The sequence below is a fragment of the Coenobita brevimanus genome, chromosome 83 (assembly GCF_032717465.1).
Source record: "Coenobita brevimanus isolate Jiangsu-jjx chromosome 83, ASM3271746v2, whole genome shotgun sequence".
NCBI lineage: Eukaryota > Metazoa > Arthropoda > Malacostraca > Decapoda > Coenobitidae > Coenobita > Coenobita brevimanus.
Window position 1 is genome coordinate 5949911 of NC_137036.1, and position 26691 is coordinate 5976601.

General features: G+C 44.5%; 1 non-coding gene and 3 pseudogenes across 1 annotated transcript; all 4 read left to right on the forward strand.

Annotated features, from left to right (window-relative positions):
* Positions 1–398: 398 nt before the first annotated feature.
* LOC145409892 (histone H4-like) lies at positions 399–707 on the forward strand (annotated as a pseudogene).
* Positions 708–4651: 3944 nt separating this feature from the next.
* Positions 4652–4770, forward strand: LOC145409985 (5S ribosomal RNA; annotated as a pseudogene).
* A 13373-nt stretch (positions 4771–18143) lies between these two features.
* LOC145409893 (histone H4-like) lies at positions 18144–18451 on the forward strand (annotated as a pseudogene).
* Positions 18452–20631: 2180 nt separating this feature from the next.
* On the forward strand, positions 20632–20750 carry LOC145409974 (5S ribosomal RNA). Its single transcript, XR_013899200.1, has one exon. It is a non-coding gene; the product is annotated as a 5S ribosomal RNA (ribosomal RNA).
* The last annotated feature ends 5941 nt before the right edge of the window (positions 20751–26691 follow it).

The following is a 26691-nucleotide window of genomic DNA, read 5'->3' on the forward strand; positions in this document are numbered from 1 at the left end:
TGACATCAAGTCATCTGAGTAGGATCTTTAGTAGGAGACTAAATTGTTGCCACAACACAAAACAAACACACAAAAATGTATAGAAAAGGGGGGGGGGAGGAGGACGGGAGACAAACATGAAGATGTGACAAGTAGGTGAGGAAGAAATTTAGATGAAGAGAAAGCATCGGGCCTTAACCTAACAACATGCATGTGTTTATTGTTGGGAAGCAGGGGTCCCTGCTCATGCAAATGTCTTTGTTTACTGGTTGCATGGGTGGCATGGGGGAGTGTAAAGGTAGCCAATACTTGCAAAGACAGCTTCAAGGGTGTGATGGTAAGTGTGTTAGTCAAAGGAAGTAAGTTGTTGGTGATGGTGTGGGGGTAACTCAGTGTCACACTGAGTCTGACCAGCAGGCATGACGGGTCGAGGCAAAGGTGGCAAGGGTCTAGCCAAGTGAGGCGCCATGCGCCACCACAAGGTGGTGGCATCACGAAGCCTGCCATCCGTCGTCTTGCTCGTCGTGGCGGCGAAAATGCGTATCTCTAACCTCATCTACGAGGAGACCCACGGTGTTCTAAAGGTGTTCCTCGAGAAAGTGATTCGCAACGCTTTCACCTACACTAAGCATGCCAAGCGGAAGACTGTGACGGCGATGGACGTCGTGCAGGCCCCCTAGAGGCAAGGACGCACCGTGTATGGCTTCTGTGGCAAGGAGAGTGCATAATTGAGTTACCTTCCATTGCGCTATCCAACCTAGCCACGGCAAAGCACACAACAACCCAAGGGCCTCTCTTATAGGTCCACCCTGAATTTCTGAGAGAGAACGAGAGAGAACTAATGAAGACATGGAATAGGTCCATGCAGACATTCGGCAGCTTAGCTAGCACCTGTATAATCATGTCAATGCCACGGAATTCAAAATAAGAGTAAGGGGCTCGAGAGGTACCAAGCTTATGACTGGTCGTTTGGTATAATAAGGAGAGGCCGATTGAGAGGCAGACAGACAGAGAGGTAGGTAGATGTATATATATATATATATATATATATATATATATATATATATATATATATATATATATATATATATATATATATATATATATATATATATATATATATATATATATATATATATATATATATATATATATATATATATATATATATATAGATAGATAGATAGATAGATAGATGATTATAGATAGACAGAGGTGGCTCGTTAGGAAATTATAACCCAATAGATAGATCGAAGTATTTCTTGGCTTAAAGGCAGGAAGATAGATAGATACAGTGATTATTAGGTAGATACACAGGTATATAAATTGATGTGCAGAAGGAAATTATGACCTGACAGGTAGATCGAGAGACTAATTGGTTGGTAGGCAGGTAGGTTGGCTCAACTGCTAGAAAGACAGATAACTAGACAAATTGCTAAACAGAGGAACAAGTATTTGCATAGATAGTTTGGAAGAATGTTAGATAGGTAGACGGATTGCTAAATATATGGATGGATAGTGACATGGGTGGGTCGGTAAGTACAGTAGATCTCTCGATCTCACAATGGAAATGGATACGAGCATGCATGCTAGAGCAGACCATTGCCATACATAACATAACCAAACGTTCACTTACCTACCAAGTCTAACTTGGCCCACCTCACATCCCCACCTTACGTAAGGTAACCCAAGCAAACCTTACCTCACCCAACAGAACCAAATCAAACCAATCCTAACCTAAACGAACCAGACCAAACCAAACATAACCAAACCTTACCAAACCCCACTCCAGCTCTCCCCACCATATCTAAACAGCCACAATCTGGCTGAAACTCACCTTACTAGACCAAAAGTAACCTAGCCTAGCCCCACCAAGCTAAACAAAGCCTCAACTCACTAAAGCAAACCTAACTTCACGTAACGCTTCTACTCTAAAATCAACCTCACCTACCAACGAGACATAATAATAGCTAACCTTATCAAAAGAAACAAAACCTAAACTAATCCAACCTATCTTTACCTGCCCTCATCAATCCTCACCAAACGTAACCAAATCCTTAAATAGGCTAAACCAACCAAACCAAATCAGACCTGACCTAACCTAATTAGTATATCTAGCCAAACCTCGTCTCACTAAAGCCAAAGGCTACTCTTTATCTAAACGCTATTAAGGTGACCGTCAACAAGATAAACCTCAAAGAAAGGAAGCAAGCCTCTTCAGAGTAACGTCAGACCACATAGAATCCCAAAGAAAAGTACCCCAGTCTCTCCACATAATCAAAGCCTGCCCAAATCGCACGCACACCGAGGCCAACCTTATTATTTCATATATACAGAATGGACGCCCTAATATATGTATGTATGTATGTCTGTGTGTGTGTATATATATATATATATATATATATATATATATATATATATATATATATATATATATATATATATATAGATGGCTATATTAATAGATTAATAGATAGATAGACACTATACAGAGAGAGACAGACAGAGAAAGATAGAGAGGAGGGGTTGGAATGAAGTCTAACAGGCATGCATGTATGCATGCAGCCAGAGAGGGAGGCACACATTAACGAAGAACGAACGCACGCACACAAAGAGGTTTAGCAACCTGCACCTCTCTCTGACAGGTGTGAACTAAGGACAAAAAAGAGGATTAAGGAACTGGATTTAGCTTTTGACAGTTCTGAATTTTACTTCTATATCTCTTACAGTTGTAAGGAAGGTCATTATATATATATATATATATATATATATATATATATATATATATATATATATATATATATATATATATATATATATATATATATATATATATATATATATATATATATATATATATATATATTTAGAGGACAATGGTTTGTCCTCCGCTGCGGTCTAATATCCCATATTTGAGCAGAGTTTCTTGTATAATTTATCCACCTACCTACCCACCAAGCTACCCACCTACCAACCTATCTTCCTACCTACCTATCTGTTTACCTACCAGCCTGGCTTTTTGCCTGCGAGCCTGCTTGGGTTGCGCTAGATTCTGTGAGTGAGTAAAAATGGAGTATAATCACGTTGGCTACGTCGTGGGTTAAGGGACGATCGGGTATTCAATGAGGGTTTGCCCGTTTGTCATGCCGTTTGTCCATTTCTACTTACATCTTGCATTTGCTATTCCTTTGTGCCATATGTGTCAAGACAAAGTGACGAAATAGGTAATCCATCGATAGGCTGGAAGGTTGTCGATATCAGCTATTAAATCCAGTGGTGGGCAGCGCAAAAGAAGAAGGACCTTGCGCAAGCGCAATGCCCAATCCACAGTTCACTACCTTGCACAAGAGCAAGTGCACAATCTGACAAATATTTAGCTTGGGCAATGTCGCAAAGAGCATGCGCAAACCATTTGCATATAATTGTCAGAAGTATTGTAAAATATTGAAATAAATAAATTAGCATACTTACTTTTATTTATTATTATTCGGTTTATCTATCTTTTGTCAGACGCCTTAATCCCATAAGTGGTGTCCACTTCCCACAAACAAGCAACAAATCGCCTCTATATCTCCCTGCCCCCCGCCATTTCACTGCCCTGCTCCCAGTTCACACCCTCCTCTCTCATATACTTTTTTACTCCATCCCTCCATCTCATCCTTGGCCTCCTCCTCCCTCTCCCCCCCCTCCACTTCACTCACATACACTCTCCTTGTCAGTCTCTTACTCTCCATCCTCTCCTCATGGCCAAACCACCTCAGTGTGTTTCTCCAAACGTTTCCTATCACATCCACTCCACACCACAACGATCCTTCACTTCCTCATTTGTCAGCCTGTCTCTCCATGTGACTCCACAGGTTCCTCTCAAATAACTCATTTATTTCCACAGCTCTCACTCTTGATTTCTGTTCCTCCAACAAGGTCACAATACTGTCATGTAGTAACTTTTTCACTCGTGGAAGTTCAAACAGAGGAGTGAGCGGGCTACGAAGGAGAGAGACAGGGAAACAAAGGCTGTGATGTTGCCAGTTTTACTTTTATCTGCATTTTCGCAAAACGTTTTATTTAATAACTGAACACTGTATAGATATACAATAGCATATGTAATTCCTTACAAAAATCATTAAAACATATTATTTTAATCAAAATATCCATAGCCTAATATTATTTACTAATAATAATAATTTAAAAAATATTAAAATACATTATCTCTGTTGAAGCATTTTAAGAATGCTACTGCCCTCCATCCCTCCCGCCTCCCCCTAGCAGAACCCTTGCGACCCGCCCGAGCCTCCCCCAACCCTTGTCCAGACATACGGGAAGCTCCCAGCATCACATGTCCCTTGGATTGCGCAGTGAGCAATCCACAGGACAGGTGTACATGGCAGGTCCACAAGCGCAAATTTTGTTGTGCAAGCGCAAATTAATTTGGGCTGGCGCACCTGCCTTTTCATGTGCGAAAGCGCAATAATGCGCATGGTCTCGTGCGGTGCGCAATGCGCAAATGATATTCACCAGAGCACAAGGGTGCGCAACTGCGCTTTGCGCAAGTGTTTGCGCACCTGCCCAGCACTAAAATTTAAATCTGAAAGAGAGAAAAAAAAAGATCGATAGAAAAACCTCTTCTGGCTCAGTAAGGCCATATTAATATGTTGTTTCTTTCGTTTTCATTGCCAACGGCCATACCACGTTCAGAGCACCTCTTTTCATCCGATCAGCGTAGTTAAGCAACGTTGGGTCTGGTTAGTAATTGGATGGGTGACCGCCTGGGAACACCAGGTGCTGTAGGAATAATGTTTTTACATTATTCTTGCTTTTTCTCCCGCGTCAAACTAAGATCCATGCAATGAGAGCAACAGACGGTTGCCAATCTGGAATGGCCTTAGGGTCATATTTACAGTCGTCCCCAACCTTTTGGGCCAGAACGTGCGTCGGGCCCGAACCAAAAGCATCTTTGGATTTCACAGTCGCTCCGAATGGCTTTCGGGAGCTTACTAACGTGGGGACGTCTGCCCGTGTTGATGCGGTAGGGTTGGTAGTTCTGGTGGCAAAAACACTTTCCATATGTGGAGACTATTTAGAAATTGGAATGTAATGAATGTGATGAATAACATGGCTGGAAAATCCACTTCACACAGTTCTTACTAATATATTCAGGAGTGAAGATATTCGTAAGAATGCAGCCAAAATAACGAATAGGAAACGTCATCGGAATGAAGAGCTAACTAACGGCAACCTCACCACACTCCTACTTGAAATCGGACGTAAGCTGAATCCTGATGAATCCCAAGTATTGTAAAAAAAGGATTAAATAAAAATAACCATGAAGTAACATGTATAACGTCTAATGAGTGATGGTGCGGTTGTTAATGGATATACTATTAATACATGAACATTTTCTTTTCTAAACGGAGTGTTAGCTACATCAGCTTTTACATTGGGCATCAGCTATTAGAATTTTCATGAAAATATGCTAGACAACGATTCTCGTACTTCTTTCGGGACCGTTTGTTGTGCATCCTCCACCAGTCAGCGAAAGGGAAATATTCGGATACATAGTAGAAAGTCTCATAAAAATAAACAAACGTATATATTTTTTCAATACTGGGTGTGTTTTTTAACCCAGAAATATTACACTGGGTATATAGTATTAATGAAAATATGTTTCATGTAATTATTCTTTTACTGTTTTACTTTCGGGACCATCTGTTGGGGAGGGTGCAGGCACGCCAAGAATGTTCCAGTAATTTGTTCGGGCCGTCCCGAATGCCGTCCCCAACAGAGCCCTCGGAAGGCTGGTTGGGGGCGACTGTGAAAACGAAAACGTGTGTTCAGAGGCGAGTAGGCTGTTGGGGACTACACTGGGGACGACTGTGAAAACGGCCCTTAGCGAGACTATCTCATCTGCCGTGCCCAAGGTGTCACCTCCTTAACTCTAGAATGTAAATCCCACCTATCCAAGCTATTTCTGCCTTTCAATACACGACAAGCAAGGTTGACTGATGCACCTACAGAAGACACTCTTACGTCGGTGAGGCACCACACACAAAGCATATGAATACGTGTGTGATATATATGGAATATTTCCAAACGAACAGGTTATCCCTTGAATTTCTCGCTCTCACGGCCGTTTTTTCTATTTCCTACGCTCCATCCATCCCCCTCCACCGGACAGGCCATGCACCACCCGCCACAACAACACGCCAACCCAGGCAGGCAGGCAGGCAGGACGTTACCTTGCCCTCATCACCAAGTGCCCTGTAGCGTTCTCAACAACACCGACCTCCCGCAGAGCCCCTATGCATAGGCCCCATCGTAGCTACCAACTGGCATAAATCACTAATGCTTCTGGTTGTGGAAGTATTAGTGGTGGTGGTAGTAGTAGTAGCAGTAGTACTGCTTTTCGTTGTTATTATAGATGTAGTTCTTCTTGTGGCAGTAGTACCATCATCAAGTGACAATATTTGATATAACGATAAGAAGAAATTGTGATACTAAAAATTCGAAGTAACAACGAAATTGAAAATGGCAACAATAATTCCAATAAGATTTATAATAACAGTAACCAAATGAAGAGGAGTAACTAGCAGTATTAATAATGCTATTATCGGCTGTAGTGTTATCATAATGAATTGTTAGTTTGATTATTGTCTGAAGTGCTCTTATTTTGGGGTATAAAATGCACCATGGTCGTCACCCCTAGGATAATACATGAACATATCTTTCAACAACTTCGTCGAGTCCCTCCATAGCTGAAGATAAGCCATCATCTATGTTTCCATTCATCCATCAACCAACCCACCCGTTTCAGGATGTACTGTTGGAGAAATTTCCGCGCGGGACACCGCGTACAAGGTAGCTGGAGAGGCAAATAATTTGATCTGGTAACAGTGTTGGGGTAAAAGAATGGTGGGACGTGCGGGGTAGGTGAGGTTTTGAGGGGGTAATGGAGGTAGCTGTGTGGTGGGAGGGGTGAGACGTCAGGTATGGGGTGTAGTGGGAGTAGCTGAGTGTTGGGAGGGATGGGAGTGGGGGTAGCGGAGTGTTGGGGAGCGGCTTAGTAGCCATTTAACGTCGTAACAATTTCCTTTGATTTTAAATTAATGTGTTTTTATGAAAGAGGAACACAGGAAGTAGCAACAAGCTGTAAAGTGATTGTTCATGACATGACGAAAAACGGTCAGTTCAGTGGTCATGCAAGGCTGATATAAACACACAGACATCACCAACATGTAACCTTATATAATGACTCGCCTCCCTTCGATGTCTGTAAAATCCTTATTGTAACACAGACTGATATCAGACGTTTACCTCAGACACTTCTCAGAAAAGTTGCTCATCCATCCATCCATCCATCATCAAATCCTACATTGCCCCACGAGGAGAGTAGGAGCCTGCGGCTAGGCAGTTGGTCCCGACATTTAAGATGAGAGTGACCAGCCTCACTCATCTCTGAGTGGCATTACATGAGCAGTAGACCCCAGCCACCCCTTGGATATATATAAACCTTCACCGGCTCAATCCGATTGGAGCGCAATAATTACCTACTAAACCACCAGGTGCCAAAATTTGGTTATATGGTTACCATCGAGCGTGGTAAATGGTTTCCTGGTGTACTGGAAACCATTTGGCTTATGTTACATAGCCTATGATTTCATCATCCTTTGTGTAATTTTAACGCACAGTATGCTGCATGTTTGATCACGAGCGTGTTCTGCCTCAGTTTCCCCCTTCTACCGTTATAGTAGAGTAAGTCGTCCTTTCTGTTGTTCAGAGCGGGATTGTCAACTCTTTGTCCCCATGGCTTCATTTGTGCGTCCTTCTTACAAGTTGTATCAAGCTCTGCCGGCCCCTATATAATGAGCACAGTCTCTGCATTATTGCCACTTAGATCTGCTCCTCATTTTGTTCACATCTCTGTCTTCCCCTGTACAGTTATTATTGAGTGTCTCAGGAAGTCTCCAACCATCCAGCAGCTGTGTAATTTGAGTATAAGTGTTGTTGCATTTTGTTCTTGTACTGTATAGCATAAGTTTAATTTGTAGGCCTAGTGAAGTTTTTGTAATTCATGTAAGGTTCTTATTGTCAGCCATCATTAATAATAGTTTGTATCTGTAATAATTTATCTTGCATTAACTGAGCATTACCCAGTGTATTTTCATTTTATCAGGGCTGACTTAGATAAATTCACTCTTGCTAATTTCGTGTTAATAGAGGCTATTGCAGTTAACCATATATTTAACCTGTTTTTTGCCATTACATTATCCTTATGAGTTCTGAATGTTTTGTTGTTAGTTTGAGCATTAAACTTTAATTTGTAATTTTACCTAACTCTTTTATTTTGAACCTGGACCTTTACGGGACAGTAGTGATTATTAGTATTCTCACTTAAAGTGTACATTATCTTTCTCTGTTCCGTAACATAAATTTGGCGACCTCTTATCAGGATATCCAGGATATTATCATAAGGATATTGCTCGATATTTTGTGACTGTGATTAATTCATGATGTCTACAATTACTACGCTTGATGAAGCCAAAGATTTTTTGTCAAATGTGCAAACAGTGTGTGATGTAGAAAACAGAACAAAGAATGAACTTAAGCTTGTTGCTCAACAATTGGGAATTGCTGTTCGCTCTCATCATTCTAAAGATCAAATTGTTGACATGATTAATGAAAGCTTGTTTAATGTAACTCCTCCAAATGAGCAAACGCAGATTGAATTAGCTAAGTTACAGCTAGCCCTGCGGGAGGCTCGTGCTAAGGAGGCGGAGTCTCGTGTTAAGGAGGCTGAATTTAGGGCGAATGCTAAGGAGGCTGAATCTCAGGCTCGGATTCAGGAGGCACAGATACAGGCTCAGGCACAAATTGAACTAGCTAGGATTCAGGCAGACCATGAGTATCGCATGAAACAAGGAGGAACTGGATTATCTAGCTCTGATGATTTTGATGTGGCTAAAAATGTTAAACTTGTCCCTCCTTTTAATGAATCTGATTTAACAAAGTATTTTCAGTTGTTTGAGAGGGTAGCTACAGGTTTTAATTGACCCAAAAAGTATTGGCCAGTACTCCTTCAAACTGTTCTTAATGATGTCAATCTGATAATTATGATGTAGTTAAGAGCTTGATTCTTAAGGCCTATGAACTTGTTCCTGAAGCCTATAGAGTAAAATTTAGGACAACTTAAAAGCAAGATAAGCAATCCCATGTTGAGTATGCAAAAATCAAAGAAGATCTGTTAGAGCAGTGGTTAAATTCTAAGAATGTGGATTCTGATTTTGACAGATTTAAGCAGATGATTTTGCTGGAGGACTTCAAAAGGTGTATTAGTAAAGATGTAAGCCTATATCTTGATGAGAAAAGAATAGATAATTTGTCTGATGCTACAGTTTTAGCTGATGAGTATGTTCTCACTCACAAGAGATATTCTAAAGAAAAAAGGAAAGCTGAGAGTAAGTACGTTGCCTCTACTCAGAGTACAGGTAACAGGAAAGAGAATAAAGATGATGTTTCTCAGGTAGTAAATACCAGCTTCACCTCTAGATTTCAGAAAAGTAAATGTACTTATTGTAGTAAGCTTGGTCATACTACGGAGAAATGTTTCAGGAGACAGCGTGATGTGAACAAAAAGGAGTCTTTAAATATTCAGTCAATTGGTCTAGTGTCCACCCTTGAGAGTTCCCAGAATTCTTTAACTGAGTTAACTGAACCTGCTTTGAGGGGTAAATTAAATTCTCATGATGGAGCTCCTCTTTTGAGCAGTAACGTGGGTGACACTCTCAAGAGTTCATGTGCTAATTTCCTGTCTGATGGTTTTGTCAGTCCTCTGGACAGTAATGACAGGAAATCAGTTCAAATATATCGTGATACAGGTGCTTGCCAATCCCTTATGCTGACCAGTGTTCTAGGCTCTAATGTTAATTCCTCTGATGAAACTGTAATCTTACAAGGTGTAGGGAATAATTACTTCTCTGTCCCTCTGTGCAGAGTGAATTTAGAGTCTGGTTTTGTTAATGGTTCCGTTATGGTTGGGTTGGTTGAGACACTCCCAATGTCAGGTGTAACTTTCTTACTTGGAAATGATATTGGTGGAAGTCAAGTGTGTCCAGCTCCTCAGTTGTCTAGTGAGCCAGTGGCTGCGGCCCGGGATTGTGATGTCCCTGATGTGTTCCCTGCATGTGCTTTCACTAGGGCTAAGTCTAAAGATACTGGTGATTTAGAGGATAATGATGATGATGATGTTATCCTAGCTGACACTTTTCTTGCTAATTTCGACCACTCACAAGATGAGGCAGTACCCCGTAGTGTTGATAATTTGTCTCGTCAAGAGTTGGTTGAGTTGCAGGTTGCTGACCCTGAGTTGAAAGGTCTAGCTAACTCTGCTTACAGTGAAGAAGAGTCAGCCGGTGCTTCTACTTGTTATTATGTAAAGTCAGGAGTACTTATGAGGAAGTGGAGACCCCTAACAGCATCAGCCGACTGTGAATGGGAGGTTGTACATCAAGTTGTCATTCCTCGTGTTTGTAGGCAGGATATCATTAGATTGGCTCATGATTCCAGTTTGGCAGGACACCTTGGAGTGAGAAAGACTGTGGCACGCATTTTGAAACACTTCTACTGGCCAGGTATCTTCAGGGATGTTTCCTGGTATTGTAAGTCTTGTCACACCTGTCAAGTTGTGGGGAAGTGTAATCAGACCGAAAAGGTTGCACCTCTAGTTCCCATTCCTCCTTTTGAGGCGCCTTTCACCCGTGTGTTGGTGGATATTGTGGGCCCTCTTCCTAAGACTTCTTCAGGATTTTCTTATGTGTTGACCCTGATTGATATGGCTACTCGTTATCCTGAAGCCATTCCACTTAGAAATATCTCAGCAAAGAATGTGGTTAAGGAAATGCTAGGGTTCGTCACAAAGTTTGGTCTGCCCAAGGAGGTACAGTCAGACCGGGGAAGTAATTTCATGTCAAATGTTTTCAAGCAGTCTCTGAAAGAGTTGGGCATCACCCAGATCACGTCTTCAGCTTACCATCCCCAGACCCAAGGAGCGTTGGAGAGATATCATCAAACACTCAAATCGATGCTCAAGAAATACTGTTTGGAACATCAGAAAGACTGGGATAAAGGTCTTCCATTCGTTGTGTTTGCCACAAGAGAATCTCTAAATGAATCACTGGGCTTCTCACCTTTTGAACTACTGTTTGGCCATGAAGTAAGATGACCCCTTAAGCTACTCAAGGAATGCTGGCTGTCGGAGGAAGATGACGTCAACCTGCTGGAGTATGTGATGAAGTTCAAAGAACGGCTGTCCACTGGTTTACAGCTGGCGAGAGAGAATTTAGGAGCTGCTCAGGAGAAGATGAAGACTTGGTATGATAAGAAGTCCAGGTTACGCCACTTTCAGCCAGGAGATCAGGTTTTGATTCTGCTACCAGTTCATGGGCAACCTCTTCAAGCCAAGTTTAGTGGTCCTTATTTCGTGGAGAAGAAACTCAGTGATGTCAACTATGTCATCGCCACACCAGATCGTAGAAAGGACAAGCAACTATGTCACATCAACATGCTAAAGTTATATCACAGGCGGGACGAAAATAATCCAGTCTGCACTGTAGCTGTTCCACCCGAGTCTGCAAGTGAAGCTCTCCCATGCAGTATGAGCCTGAGTGATAGTTTGGGGAAGAATCCAGATATCATGAATGATCTCCAGACTGAGCTTTCTCATCTACCTCCCGAGGAAAGGCAGGAGTTTTCGGCATTACTGCAGGAGTACCCGCAAGTGTTCCGTGCCACTCCAGGAAGAACCACTGTGTTGATGCATGATGTCGATGTTGGAGACGCAAAGCCAATTAAACTGCCTCCTTGCCGTGTGAACCCAGTGAAAGTTCCTCTCATCCAGAAGGAGCTTGGCTACCTGTTGGACCAAAAGATGATTGAGCCCTGTCAGAGCGAGTGGAGTTCTCCTGTCACTCTAGTCCCTAAGCCAGGCGGGTCACAGCGGCTTTGCATCGACTACAGACGTGTTAATCAGATAACCAAAATAGACACTTACCCTCTCCCTCGTGTGGAAGATTGCATAGACAAGATCGGAAAGGCTAGGTACATAAGTAAGTTTGATTTGTTAAAGGGATACTAGCAAGTACCTATGACTGAACGTGCTAGGGAGATCTCATGTTTTGTAACACTTGGAAAGACTTTTGCATGTTCTGTAATGCCATATGGTATGAAGAATGCACCAGCCACTTTTCAGAAGCTCATGAATGTTGTAACAGAGGGTTTGGCAGGGTGTGTTTTTATACTGATGATGTATTAATCTTCAGTGACAACTGGAAAGATCACTTATGCCATGTCAGTAAATTTCTTGAGCGTTTGGTTCAGGCTAATCTTGTAGCTAATTTATCAAAGTGTGAGTTTGGTCAAGCTAAGGTTCAGTACCTTGGGTACGTAATTGGTGATGGACATGTTGCACCACCAGGTTCAGGTTATAAGTGATCTTCCCAGACCTAAAAGTAGGAGGGAGCTTCAAAGATTTTTGGGAATGGTAGGTTATTACAGGAGATTTGTTCTTAACTTTTCTATTCTTGTATCACCACTTACAGACCTACTGAAAAAAGGAGTTAAATTTGTCTGGACCGATAACTGTGAATCCTCTTTCAACAAACTTAAAGCTATTCTATTAAGTCAGCCAGTGCTCGCTACTCCAAATTTTGCTAAGCCTTTTAAGATGGCTGTTGATGCAAGTGATACAGGAGCTGGGGCTGTTTTGCTGCAAGGGGATGATCAGGGTATTGAACATCCTGTATCTTATTACAGTAAGAAGTTCACTCCACCTCAAAAGAACTACTCAACTATTGAGAAAGAGCTTTTGGCCTTGATTTTGGGTTTACAGCATTTTTCATTTTATTTGTGTTCTGGTTTTGACCCCATAGTCATTTATACCGATCATAACCCACTGAAATTCCTTAGTAAGTTTAAAGATAAAAATCAGAGATTGACAAGATAGAGTCTACTTCTTCAGGAGTATTCATTAGACATACAACATGTCAAGGGGAAAGAAAATGTTATTGCAGATTGCTTATCTAGACTTTAGACAGATTGTTTTAGAGTAATAAGAAATTTCCTTTGTAAATTTCTTTTTCTTTGTGGGGAGGTGTTACATAGCCTATGATTTCATCATCCTTTGTGTAATTTTAACGCACATTATGCTGCATGTTTGATCACGAGCGTGTTCTGCCTCAGTCCCCCCCTTCTACCGTTATAGTAGAGTAAGTCGTCCTTTCTGTTGTTCAGAGCGGGATTGTCAACTCTTTGTCCCCATGGCTTCATTTGCGTGTTCTTCTTACAAGTTGTATCAAGCTCTGCCGGCCCCTATATAATGAGCTCAGTCTCTGCATTATTGCCACTTAGATCTACTCCTCATTTTGTTCACATCTCTGTCCTCCCCTGTACAGTTATTATTGAGTGTCTCAGGAAGTCTCCAACCATCCAGCAGCTGTGTAATTTGAGTATAAGTGTTGTTGCATTTTGTTCTTGTACTGTATAGCATAAGTTTAATTTGTAGGCCTAGTGAAGTTTTTGTAATTCATGTAAGGTTCTTATTGTCAGCCATCATTAATAATAGTTTGTATCTGTAATAATTTATCTTGCATTAACTGAGCATTACCCAGTGTATTTTCATTTTATCAGGGCTGACTTAGATAAATTTACTCTTGCTAATTTCGTGTTAATAGAGGCTATTGCAGTTAACCATATATTTATCCTGTTTTTTGCCATTACATTATCCTTATGAGTCCTGAATGTTTTGTTGTTAGTTTGAGCATTAAACTTTAACTTGTAATTTTACCTAACTCTTTTGTTTTGAACCTGGAACTTTACGGGACAGTAGTGACTCTCAGTATTCTCACTTAAAGTGTACATTATCTTTCTGTGTTCCGTAACACTTGTCATTTAGTGTAGCGTCACCCACAGGCAGAAGGAAGAGGAAAGAATGAAGGAAAGAAAGAGGGAGTGTAAAGTCACCCGTAGGCAGAGGGACAAGGAAAGAATGAAGGAAAGAAGGACAGAAGATGAAAGGAAAGAAGGATGGAGGAGAGGAAAGAGGAAACACCCGAGAGCAGCAGTACATCGAGTGAGTGGATGGTGAGCTCCCCCACCTACATCTTAATTGTAACGTAGATATGTAGTGTATGAAAAATAAAGTACCCTATATATAAATATATAATATTCCATTTCTTCGTTGTTTCAGTCAACCACTAGTATTTTTTACTCTAAAAGGCATTAAAGCATGTCAGATTTTAAGATAAATGCATCTTTCTTAGCTATCAATGTGAATTTGATACACAGTATTTCCTAAATCGTAAGCACATGCTGGCTGCTTGTCACAAACTAATTTAAGCATAAACCAGACCTAGGCCTTTTTAGGTCAATCAATAGCGTCTGCGTGTGTGTTGTGCAGTGTATAATACTGGGTCTCTCGCTGTCTAACTCTCTCAGTTTATCTAACAGAGACTCATAAGTAGACTGAGGATAATCATGCAATTGTATATGTGCATATGCAATTGCATGTTCTAGCCACTTATGAGCGTAAGTGCATATTCCTATTTTTTGGTTTGTTTATACGGCATATTCTTTGAAATTTCCTGGGTATTATAATGCCTTCTTGAACTTGTAGTAATATTTAAAATCATAGTATCCATCAGATCATAGTGAATTGTATACTGATTAATTGGCTGTGGTTGAGAAGGCCGTGACTTGATGGTGAGTAGACAGCAGCAGACATATATATATATATATATATATATATATATATATATATATAAATTATCGTTGCCTTAGTCGCTGATGGGGTCGGCCGCTCTTATATGTTGTCGTCAGTAACTTCTGTCCGCCGCGTCCTCTTCCTCCAGGCCTAACTGCCTCATTTCTTTCGCAATTCCATCTCCTCGCGTAATTCTTTGTCTTCCCCTCGTTCTTCTCCCTTCCACCTGACTCCTTCATGCCACCTTCACAGGATTAACTTCCTCCATCCTGGTCTCATGCCCATACTGCCTCAAACGTGCCTCTCATGCCTTCTCCACAACTGACACAACTCCTGCCTCTGATCTGATGTCATCATTCCTCCTCCTGTCTCTGTGACACTCCCATCAGTCATCGCAGCATCCTCATCCCTGTCCTCTCCAGCTTTTTCTCTTCATTCTCCCTCAACGCTCAGGCTTCTGCCCCATACAGCAATATAACAGCAACTTTTGGAAGACGGCTTAAGGTCATTCCTCCGTCTACTTCACACACCCCAAATGGAGGCGCGTTTCCCAGTTTGGAAAGCACTGGTTTACAAAAACATTGCCAACCGAGTGCTAACCCAACATAGTCATTGTTACTGACACATTCTATCAGTGACGTTTTTTGCTCTTGGTTCAGTTAATAATATTTGTTTATCCAGGTAAATGTTGGAACAAGTAGTACTAGATTGATGGATGAAGTTTATAAGAAACTCAGTAGAACAGAAAATTTGGGTTGAGAAACACTTCTTGTTTAAATGTAATGGGATAAATAAGTCCTTCCTTCGGCCTACAGTAATTCCCAGAAAACATTATTATTCAGTATATTCTCCTCAACTGTGAGTTGTATGAGACAATAAGTAGGTGACATTATCTCTCAATGTGTGTGAAAGGAGTGCGAGGAGAGGAGAGCTGCCTGCCAAAATTTGATGCGTTTGGGTGAGTGTCTGTAATTCACCGGGTCGGTCAGGATAACGTGATTGGCGTGATCGTCAGCTCATTACCCTCCAGCAAGTAAGCTAAGAGCTCATATAGTCCGATCTAGGCAAGGCTGTGACCTTCACACACGCACACAACCATTCTCTCCCTCAAGAAGATCATTAACCTCCCACTTCTTTCGTGAAACTTTTCGCATCCTATCCGGCGCGAACCCCCGTCTTACTAGATGGCAGGAGAAAGCATTACCACTACGCCAGTTTTGTTAGTGTGTGTGTGTGTGTGTGTGTGTGTGTGTGTGTGTGGTTAGAACAATTGTGTGGACGGAGAGACCGCTACTTTTAGCACATTTGTAGATATTACATTACGAAAATTTCGTAAAACGTTAGGTGCATGCACAATTTGTAGCAATGCAAGTCTTACATAGTGCTGGTAATTTTGTGAGTGCCGTGTGTATTTTGTCAAATATATCACCATCTTTAATAGTGACGTTATGTCCGTATTCACTTTAGATGACAGCTGAAAAACAGACTGATTGTATCTTATTCCTGCCAACCGAAAGGTTATCAGTGTGACTGTATGTAAGGTATTCTACTGCGTGTGTTAGACAGAGAGAGAGAGAGAGAGAGATTATGCACGTTTAATACTCATATAATCACACACGCATGCACATAACCATAAAGTTATATAGGCCTATTAAGAAATGAGGGATTGGCCCTAAGAAAGTGTTGACTGGAGTATGCTTAAATTTATAGTCTGGTATGAAGGCCAGGCTCATCCATCCGTAAGCAGGGTAAGTGCCTATACGACAATGAAATGATAACAAATTACGCCGTCAGTCTAAAGGATGTATTTTCCTTATTCTGCCAGCGTTCGGTCTTAAGATAACAGTAGTTGAATTACACAATTATAAAATTGACTATTACTGGATGTTTGATTCTGTATTCAGTACAAGTTGCAATGAAAGTTACAGTATCTTTGTTACGCAACTTGCATGAGAAGCAGCTAAAATCAGTTTTAATATTTGTAAATTCTCAATCAACAACAGAAAGCTTTCCGATGAGGGGACTGAATGAGGAGGCGAAGGATAAGGTTACGTCTTGGCGATACCTGTCTGCTTAGGTATTCCATCACATACTGAACTATCATTAGCAGCTTGTTGCCACTACCTTTTATTATTAATAGAAAAATCGCTTTGGAGTGATTAACTATGCAGAGTTTGTTGACAATTAATGGCTACTTAACCTCTTCCTAACACATATCTGCCTCCACCACCATCCCTCCTCTCCCCCATCACTCACTTTCCCCGTACCTCCCACCCCCTGGTTCACCCTCAGCACTAGTACCAGATCATTTCTGTCTGTCGCTGCTGTTGCCATCTCCACAGTGTCTCGTGCGGAAATTTCTCCAACTGTACTTACGAGTCGTATGTGCAGTTGGCAGTGGGAATATCAATCGACCACTGTACCGTCACTGATGTAAGTAGCTATACTTACATGCAACCAAACATAAATACATGCAGAGACACAGACCAGCATAGACAACTCATGCCACATTATACACACAATACATAAATGCGCGCATGTATACAGGAAGAAACACAGAATTGGTGATTTAGGCCATTGCCTAAGTCTGTTCTTTCCTATGAAATGGATGTGGCTCCTAAAGGAGCCGATGGAGTAAAGAGGAATTTATTGGAAGATTTCACTTCTTCTCTGACTTGTTGGGAAGCAGCACCGCCTGGATGTTAGGCAGGACACCTCCCTGGATGATGGTGATGCCAGGCAAGAGCTTGTTCAGCTCCTCGTCATTACGGGTGGCCAGCTGCAGGTGACGGGGACTGATATGAGTCTTGTTGTTGTCACGGGCAGCGTTGAGAGCCAGCTCAAGCACTTAGCCTGCAAGGTACTCCATGACTGCAGCCAAGTGGACGGGAGGACCAGCACCCGCACGCTCGGCATAATTATCTTTGCGAAGGAGATGGTGGATCCTGCCCATGAGGAACTGGAGCCCAGCCGTGTTGGATCCAGACTTTGACTTCCCCTTCACCTTTGCCACATCCGGACATCGTGTCGTCTGAGTAGGACCTTCAGTAGGAGACTAATTTGTCGCCACAACACAAAACAAACACACAAAAACGTATAGAAATGGGGGGGGGGAAGGAGGAAGGGAGACAAACATGAAGATGTGACAAGTAGGAGAGGAAGAAATTTAGATGAAAAGAAGCGTCGGGCCCTAACCTAACAATATGCATGTGTTTATTGTTGGGAGGCGGTGGTCGCTGCTCTTGCAAATGCCTTTGTTTACTGGTTGCACCGGTGGCATGGGGGAGTGTAAAGGTAGCCAATACTTGCAAAGACAGCTTGAAGGGTGTGATGGTAAGTGTGTTCGTCAAAGGCAGTAAGTTGTTGGTGATGGTGTGGGGGTAACTCAGTGTCACACTGAGTCTGAGCAGCAGGCATGACGGGTCGAGGCAAAGGCGGTAAGGGTCTGGCCAAGTGAGACGCCATGCGACACCACAAAGTGGTGGCATCACGAAGCCTGCCATCCGTCTTCTTGTTCGTCGTGGCGGCGAAAAGCGTATCTCTGACCTCATCTACGAGGAGACCCGCGGTGTTCTAAAGGTGTTCCTCGAGAATGTGATTCGCAACACTTTCACCTACACTGAGCATGGCAAGTGGAAGACTGTGACCGCAATGGACGTGGTGAACGCCCTCAAGAGGCAAGGACGCACCGTGTACGGCTTCTGTGGCAAAGAGAGTGCATAATTGAGTTGCCTTTCATTGCGCTATCCAACCTAGCCACGGCAAAGCACACAACAACCCCCGGGCCTCTCTTGGAGGTCCACACTGAATTTCAGTGAGACAGAACTAATGAAGACATGGTATAGGTCCATGCAGACATTCGTCAGCTTAGTTAACACCTATGTCATTATGTCAATGCCACGGAATTCAAAATAAGAGTAAGGGACTCGAGAGGTGCCAAGTTTATGACTGGTCGTTTGGTATAATATGGAGAGGCCGACTGAGGGGCAGACAGACAGATTGGTGTGTGGAGATATATATATATATAAATATATATATATATATATATATATATATATATATATAGATATATATATATAGATAGATAGATAGATAGATAGATAGATACAGATAGACAGAGGGATACGAAGGAAGATAGGTGGTTCGCTAGGAAATTATAACCCGAGAGATTGATCGAAGTATTTATTGGCTTAAAGGCAGGAAGATAGATAGATACAGTGATTACTAGGTAGATACACAGGTATATAGATAGATGTGCTGAAGGAAATTATGACCCGACAGATAGATCGAAAGACTAATTGGTTGGTAGGCAGGTTGGTTGACTCGACTGCTACAAAGACAGATAACTATACAGATTGCTAAACATTTACATGTATTTGCTTAGATACTTCGGAAGAAAGTTAGATCTGGCTGAAACTCACCTTACCAGACCAAAAGTAACCTAGCCTAGCCTCACCAAACCAAGCGTATCCTCATCTCACCAGAGCAAACCTAACTTCACCTAACGCTACTACTCTAAACCCAACCTCACCTGCCAACGAGACATAATATAAGCTAGCCTTATCAAACAAAACAAAACCTAACCTAATCCAACCTATCTTTATCTGCCCTCATCAAACCTCACAGAACGTAAGCAAATCCTTAAATAACCTCAACCAACCAAACCAAATCAAACCAAATCAAACCTAACCTAACTTAAGTATTATAACTAGCCAAACCTCATCTCACTAAAGCCAAAGGCTACTCTTTACCTAACCACTATTAACGTGACCGACAACAAGTTAAAACTCAAAGAAAGGAAGCAAGCCTCTTTAGAGTAACGTCAAACCACAAAGAATCCCAAAGAAAAGTACCCCAGTCTCTTCACATAATCAAAGCCTGCCCAAATCAAACGCACACCGAGGCCAACCTTATTATTTCATACACAATGGACGCTCTAATATATATATATATATATATATATATATATATATATATATATATATATATATATATATATATATATATATATATATATATATATATATACAGAGAGAGAGAGAGAGAGAGAGAGAGAGATTGATAGATAGATAGATAGATGGATAGATACTGTAAAGAGACAGACAGAGACAGATAGAGTGGGGGGTTGGGATGAAGTCCAGCAGCCATGCAGGCATGCATGCTGGCAGCCAGGCAGGCGCACACTAACGTACGAACGTACGCACTCACACGAGGAGTTTTAGCTTCCTGCACGTCTCCCTGACAGGTGTGATCTATTGGCAAAAAAGGGGATTAAGGAACTGGCTTTAACTTTTAATAGTTCTGGATTATACTTTTATATCTCTTACAGTTGTAATGAAGGTCTTTATATATATATTTACTTTTTTGAGAGGACATTGCTTTGTCCACCACTTCGGTTTGCTATCCCACATATCAGCAGATTTTTTTTGTATATCTACCTACCTACTCATCAACCTACCTATCTACCAATCTACCTACCTATCTACCTTCATTCCTACCTATCTACCAATCTACCTACCTATCTACCTTCATTCCTACCTATCTGTTTACTTACCTGCCTGGCTTTTGGCCTGAGTGCCTGCCTGGCATGCGCCTAGATTCTGTGAAAGAGTAAAAATGGAGTATAATAACGTTGGTTGCGCCATCCGTTAAGGGACGATCGGTTATTCAATGAGGGTTGGTCCGTTTGTCATGCTGTTTATCCATTTCTACTTACGTCTTGCATTTTCTTTTCCTTTGTTCCATATGTTTCAAGACACGGTGACGAAATAGGTAATCCATCGAAAGGTTGGAAAGTTGTAGATATTGCCTATTAAATCTAACGAAGAAGAAAAAGAATCGATAGAAGAACCTCTTCTGGCTCATTAAGGCCGTATTAATAGGTCGTTTCTTTCCTTCTCACTGCCAACGGCCACACCACGTTGAGAGCACCGCTTCTCGTCCGATCAGCGAAGTTAAGCAACGTTGGGTCTGGTTAGTACTTGGATGGGTGACCGCCTGGGAACACCAGATTCTGTTGGCATAAACTTTTCACATTTTTCTTATTATTTTTCGCGCGTCAGACTAAGATCCATGCAATGAGACCAACAGGCGACTGCTAATCCGGGCAATTTCCATTCCTGAGCGAGAATATCTCATTTGTCGTGCCCAAGGTGTCACCTCCATAACTCTCGAAGGTAAATCCCACCTATCCAAGCTATTTCTGCCTTTCAATTCACGACAAGCAAGGTTGACTGATGCATCTACAAAAGACACTGTCACGTCGGTGAGGCACCACACACAATGCATATGAATACGTGTGTGATATATATGGAATATTTCCAAACGAACAGGTTATCCCTTGAATTTCTCGCTCTCACGGCCGTTTTCTCTATTTCCCAAGCTCCATCCATCACCCTCCACCGGATCCTATCCAATTCCTCCGTCCTTTCTTTTCGTTTTGTTGCTTTCCGGCTGCCGTTTAGAGTCGCTGCCGTTTTCTGACTCCGAACCCTGAAGGGGTACCTCTATAGTACTTCCACAAGAGGGGCCTCAGAGGCCTGGTTACATGAGGCGGCTAGAGTGGCTTGCTGTTAGGGCTAGGTTAGGTACATACGTCCCTCACGGGGAAGTGACGGGGTCTCCTTCGATGCCCTTTAGAGGGTGGGGAGTTTAGGCCCCCGTCACTGTAGGGAACCGCCGGGAAGCACTCCCCCCCCCCTTTTTTTTCTCCCCTCTGTTCTCTTTACACTTTCCTTCATTTTTCCTTCCCACATTTTCTCTCCTTTTTTTTTCCTTCTTTGTTGCTGGTAAGATTGCAGTATGCATAGTGCCAAGTCGTCACGGCCCTTCAGCCCCCCCCCCCCTGGTCTAAACCCAGCCCCTCTCACAGGGCCCCACAGAGCCAGCCCAGGCCCGCCGCCACCCTGGTGCCTAAAGCTCGCATGAAGCAGCACGTCCCCACCGCTGCCTCCACCACTCACTGCCCACTGTGCAGCCCCTCCACCCAGCTTGAGCTCTCCACCACCGCTGCGGCTGCAGCTGCGACTGTGGCACCCCCTCCTCCCACTGACAACCACCATCCTAGACTGAAACGAGAGAGTTGTCTTTCTGCCTCTAGCACTGACTCCTCTTGCAATTCTCCCAACATTTCCGACCCTCACCGTCCTTCCTCCCCACCTCCTGCCTCCCCCACTGCTCCTGCCTCCTGCCCCTCCAAGACAGCCTGTATTCACGAGCAAATGGAGGGTGTGGGTGACTCCTCATCCTCCTCACCTGCACCTCCCAGCACTTCCTCTTCCACTCACTCCTCCTCTCCTAGCACATCCTATACCACTGCTTCTCCCCCTGAACCTACTCCCAGCACCTCCTCTGCTGCCAACCTTGCCGCTACTGATGACAAGGGCTTCATACTCGTCACTGGCTGCTCCAAACGACCCAAGCAGGGAAACCCCTCTGCCACTGCACAAGGCAACAGGACCCCCCAGCGGGCTCCTCAAGCCCCCTGCCCATCGGTCAGCATCGCGGCATGTCCTCTACCTGTGTCGCCCTTCCCTGCCTTCCGTGTCCCAGTCCAACAGGGACAAGACTGCACGTAGGAACCCGTGGCTGCCATCAAGACAGCACTACCAAGCCTCTGCTGCAGCAACCGCATGGCAGCAGATGGCAGCTCGATCATTCTGTCACTTGAGGAGGAATCGTACAACCTCCTCCAAGCCTATTCCCAGGACACAACCTCCCCCTACAAACTGATTCTTACTCCGGGGACCAAGACCACCAAAGTGGTGGTAATGGGCTTCCCATGCAGCTGGTCCCCAGAGCTCCTCCTCCGACACCCACAGGTGAAGACAGCTGTCCGCTGCCAGACAAGGACCAGGGAGGAAACGAGGCAGGTGGTAGTAACCCTCCACGGCCCTATAATCCTCGAGCTAGACCTCGGGAACCTGGTGCAGTTTGCACCTATGCCCCTACACCCCAGAGCCCCTGAGGTGCTTCAGGTGCCACCGTTATGGCCACCAACAGGCCACATGCAAGAGGCCAGTTGTGTGCAGTGTGTGCAGCGGGAGCCATGACACTGATGTCTGCCTCACCAAGTTCAAGGCGGGGGAGACGGTCGTGGCCGCTGCCGAAATTGCATGGGCAGGCATCACGCGTGGCACCCATTGTGCCCCTCGAGACTGGCTCTGGTGGAGCAGGGCCGCCGTCGTCATGTAGCCTGGGTCCAGCAGCAACAGAAGGCCAGCCCTGCCCCTCCAGGTACGTTCATCTGGGGAACTCAGGGGAAGTCATCACTGCCCCCTCAGCCCCCAGCTCTGCCAACAGCAGAGTCCTTCCCACCTCTCCCCAACCCTCAGCTTTCAGTCTAACCCACAGCCATCACCTTCCCCCTTCCTCCTCCTGCTGCCACCACTCCCTCTCACCTGCCAACCCCCACTTCTCAGAACAAGTTAAGCCTGCCCGTCATCACCTTCTCCATGGAGGAATTGCACATGATCAGCAGGGAGATCGCCGTCAGTGTTGCCCGAACCATAGGGGAAGCCCAGGGCCACCGCCTAGAAACAGACCCTCTCGTAAAAGCACTCGATGCAATCATCAAGAATGTGGTAATGGCGAAACACCATCCCAGTGCCCTCCCACAGAACCCAGCTCAACTCACGTCAATGACAACTGCCCCTTCCATGCCACCCACTCTCCCCGCCTCTCCAGTAAAATGTACTGCCACGCCAGGGTTCACGCCAGCCACAGCAGCGATTGAGGCAGAGTGGCGTGCCCTCGGCCTCCCCCAGGAGACAACCTCCACCCCCCCGCCACCAGAACCATGCAATCCACCTCATCCCTCCGAGTCCTAAAGTGGAACTGCCTAGGGGCTTGGAGCAAACTCGCCCACCTCCAAGAGGTGGCTGTCAGGGAGAATGTCCACGTCATCCTTCTACAGGAGATGTTTCTCCCCAGGGATTCCACTTTTGGCCTTGGTGGCTTCAGGGGTCACTTTCTTCCCTGCGATTGAGATGCCACGAGAGGATGTGCAGTCATATTTAGGAATCACATCCCCTCCACTAACTACGCTCCTCCTGTATACAGTGGGGAGGGTATCGAAGTGCAGGGCGTTGTCCTGTGCCTCGTCACAGTCCCACTTAACATCTTCATTATATACAGGAGCCATGACAGCACTCTTGATTTAGGTGAGATTTTGACCTTTGCCTCTACCGAACCGACCTACGTGGTCAGCGACCTAAATTTTTTCTTTTTTTACGTGTCCGACTCTTGGAAAAGGCTTCAGGGCCTATTTCTCGGGGTCAGCGACCTATCCCAAGGCCCAGTAGTCCTCCTACACCTCCACATGTCACCAGTTTGGTGCTAACACCCACCATCCATATTAAATACATGCTAGGGCTGTCTCATACAGGATTGGTGTATTGGTATTAGCGGGGGTATTTTTACGACATGTCACCGGGTTATCTGGTAGATCAGAGAAGTCTGCTTTTTTAAAAAAGAAATTCAGTTCCTTAAACTATTTCCTGCCCCAGCCGGGATTCGATCCTGGGTCCATTAGGACTGCAGGCCTCCTCTCTACAAATTCAGCCACCACCTCCCCTATCCTTTCCTCGCCCAGCCCCTCAAACAAGGCAGGGCAGCACCTCGCCATGCTCCTTGAAGATACAGTATATGGGGCTTAACATTGCTTAACAATCCAGTTGAACCCACCCACATTCAAGGTGGGAGACTGGATCTCACCATAGTCTCCTTGACTCTCGCGGGCAGCTAGATATGGTCCTTGCATCCATTCCTCACCAGTGATCACTTTGCCACTGTGACGAACCTGCAGGTGGCGCCCCTACCACCACCGACGTTGCCTCCTCCTCGCTGGGACACATGCCGAGCTCACTGGTGAGACTACGAGCTGACTGTCGAGAAGCTTACAGGTGATTCCTCTGTCCCAATATCCCTCGATGAGCATGCCGACTATGTCACCCTTATCAGATGCACTGGCGCAGGCAGTATTCCCCTCTCCAGGCCCCCCGCCTCTCTCGTCAAAGACCATTGGTTCTATGATGAGAGAGTGCGCGAGCTGAATCACCAATTAAATGCAGCTCATAAGGCCCATTGGAGATGCCCTTCCTCCATCATAAGGAAATATCTGGCTGTGGTAGCGCACCATGCTTCACACAAGAAACAGCGGCTTCCAGCACATCTCTGGCTGCCGGCCCCCCATCCCCCCCCCTCTCATCCAGATCCTGCATGAGAGGCCAATTGCCTAGCTGCCCATTTCGCCTTGAGGACTTTGCCAATAAACCTGCCACAGTCCGCCAGAGATCTGCAGGATCTTCTCCGAGTCCAACACACTGCCTCTATCGATGAAGCCTGCGTGCATCCTGATGAGGCTGATGTGCTCTTTACTGCTGGCGAATTGGACGAGGCCCTCCAAGGCAGGAAGGACACGGCCCCAGCAGACGGCCTCAACTACTCCCTCCTAGCATGATCAGGACAGAGGGGAAGGTCTCTCATCCTCGATCTCGTTAATCGCAGGTGGAGGGACGACTTCCTACGCCATGGAAGACTACAATATTCCATCCCATCCTGAAGCCACGCGATCAGCTGTGATGAGGTCTATCACTCTTCTCAGCTGAATCGTGAAGACAGCTGAACACCTCATTCTCTCTCATCTTGCCTGGAAATTAGGCCCCCTGCACCCGTGGCTCTTCGCTTACCTCCTCGACAGAAGAGCTGTTCCTTGCCTAGCCTCTTTTCTTGGTGAGCAGAAAAATGGCCAAGGTTTGGCAGTCTTTATGGATGTAGAGAAGGCATTTGAGTTAGCTGTCCCTGAAGCAGTACTCTCGGAGCTCGTAGCCAAAGGCGTTTGTGGCAGGACTCTCTCCTGGCTGTGCAACTACTTTGCCAGCTGCTCCACCAGTGTTCGCTTTCAGGGGCAGCTCTCTCCCACCCACCTCCACATCAACGAAACGCCACAGGGAGGCATGCTCAGACCCCTTTTGTTTAACCTGCATGTTGAACAGCTGCTGTTGATCGACTTTGGCAGAGGTATCACCCTCCTCTGCTACACAGATGATCTCATTCTCATCATCTCTCGTAAGGATTGTTGCGATCGCATGCCAGGTGCTCTAACCCGCCTTCATGCCAGATGCTGTGAACTTTGCCTGAAGATCAATCCTAATAAAACAAAATGCATGCCCTTTGGGATGCGACCCCCTGAATATCCACTCTCACTCGAAGGGCAACAGCTCAGCCTAGTTCTCAGTCATCAGTACTTGGGAGTGTGGTTTGACAGCCGCCTGACGTTCTCTAAGCACGTAAAGTACCTATGAGAGAGGGCCGCCCTTGAATCACTGCACTAAATGCTCTCACCCACAGGAATCGCGGTGCCTCACCACATATCCTGAGAGCATTCTACATACATGCGATATGGTCACTCATTGACTATAGTGCTATGTGCCTTGTAGGGCTTTCTGGGGAGCAGGTCCGCTCTCTCGAAGTCATGCAAAAAACTGCACTTCGCGTGATGTTGGTTGTTCCTATGTGGACGTGCACCAAGAATCTAAAGTTGGAGAGTGACTTTCCCTCTCTCAAACATCGAGTCTGGAGTCTTTCAATAGCAGTTGTTGCACAGCTCTGCAGAAGCAGGTCTCAGTTGCCTGTCTCTGCTATGCTGCAATGCACCTTGGACAACCCCTGAATCAGCATCATTCAAGGAAGGACTGGGCACACTCTTGTGCACAACCTTAACTTATCTGATGCCCTGCAGGAAGGCTCTGACCTCCCTCACCCTGACTACTCGCCTTCACCACCATGGCTGGCTCCAGTGATACGGAGTCTTGCCCCTTCCCCAAGAGCTTCCCTGCCCTCAGTGTTGCGGGAAGATGCGTTTAGAAGGATGGCAACCCTTCATGTCCCAGGGGCAGTTGAATACTTCACTGACGGGTCAGTCACTGCTGATGGATCAGCAGGTGCTGCAATTTTCTGTGAAG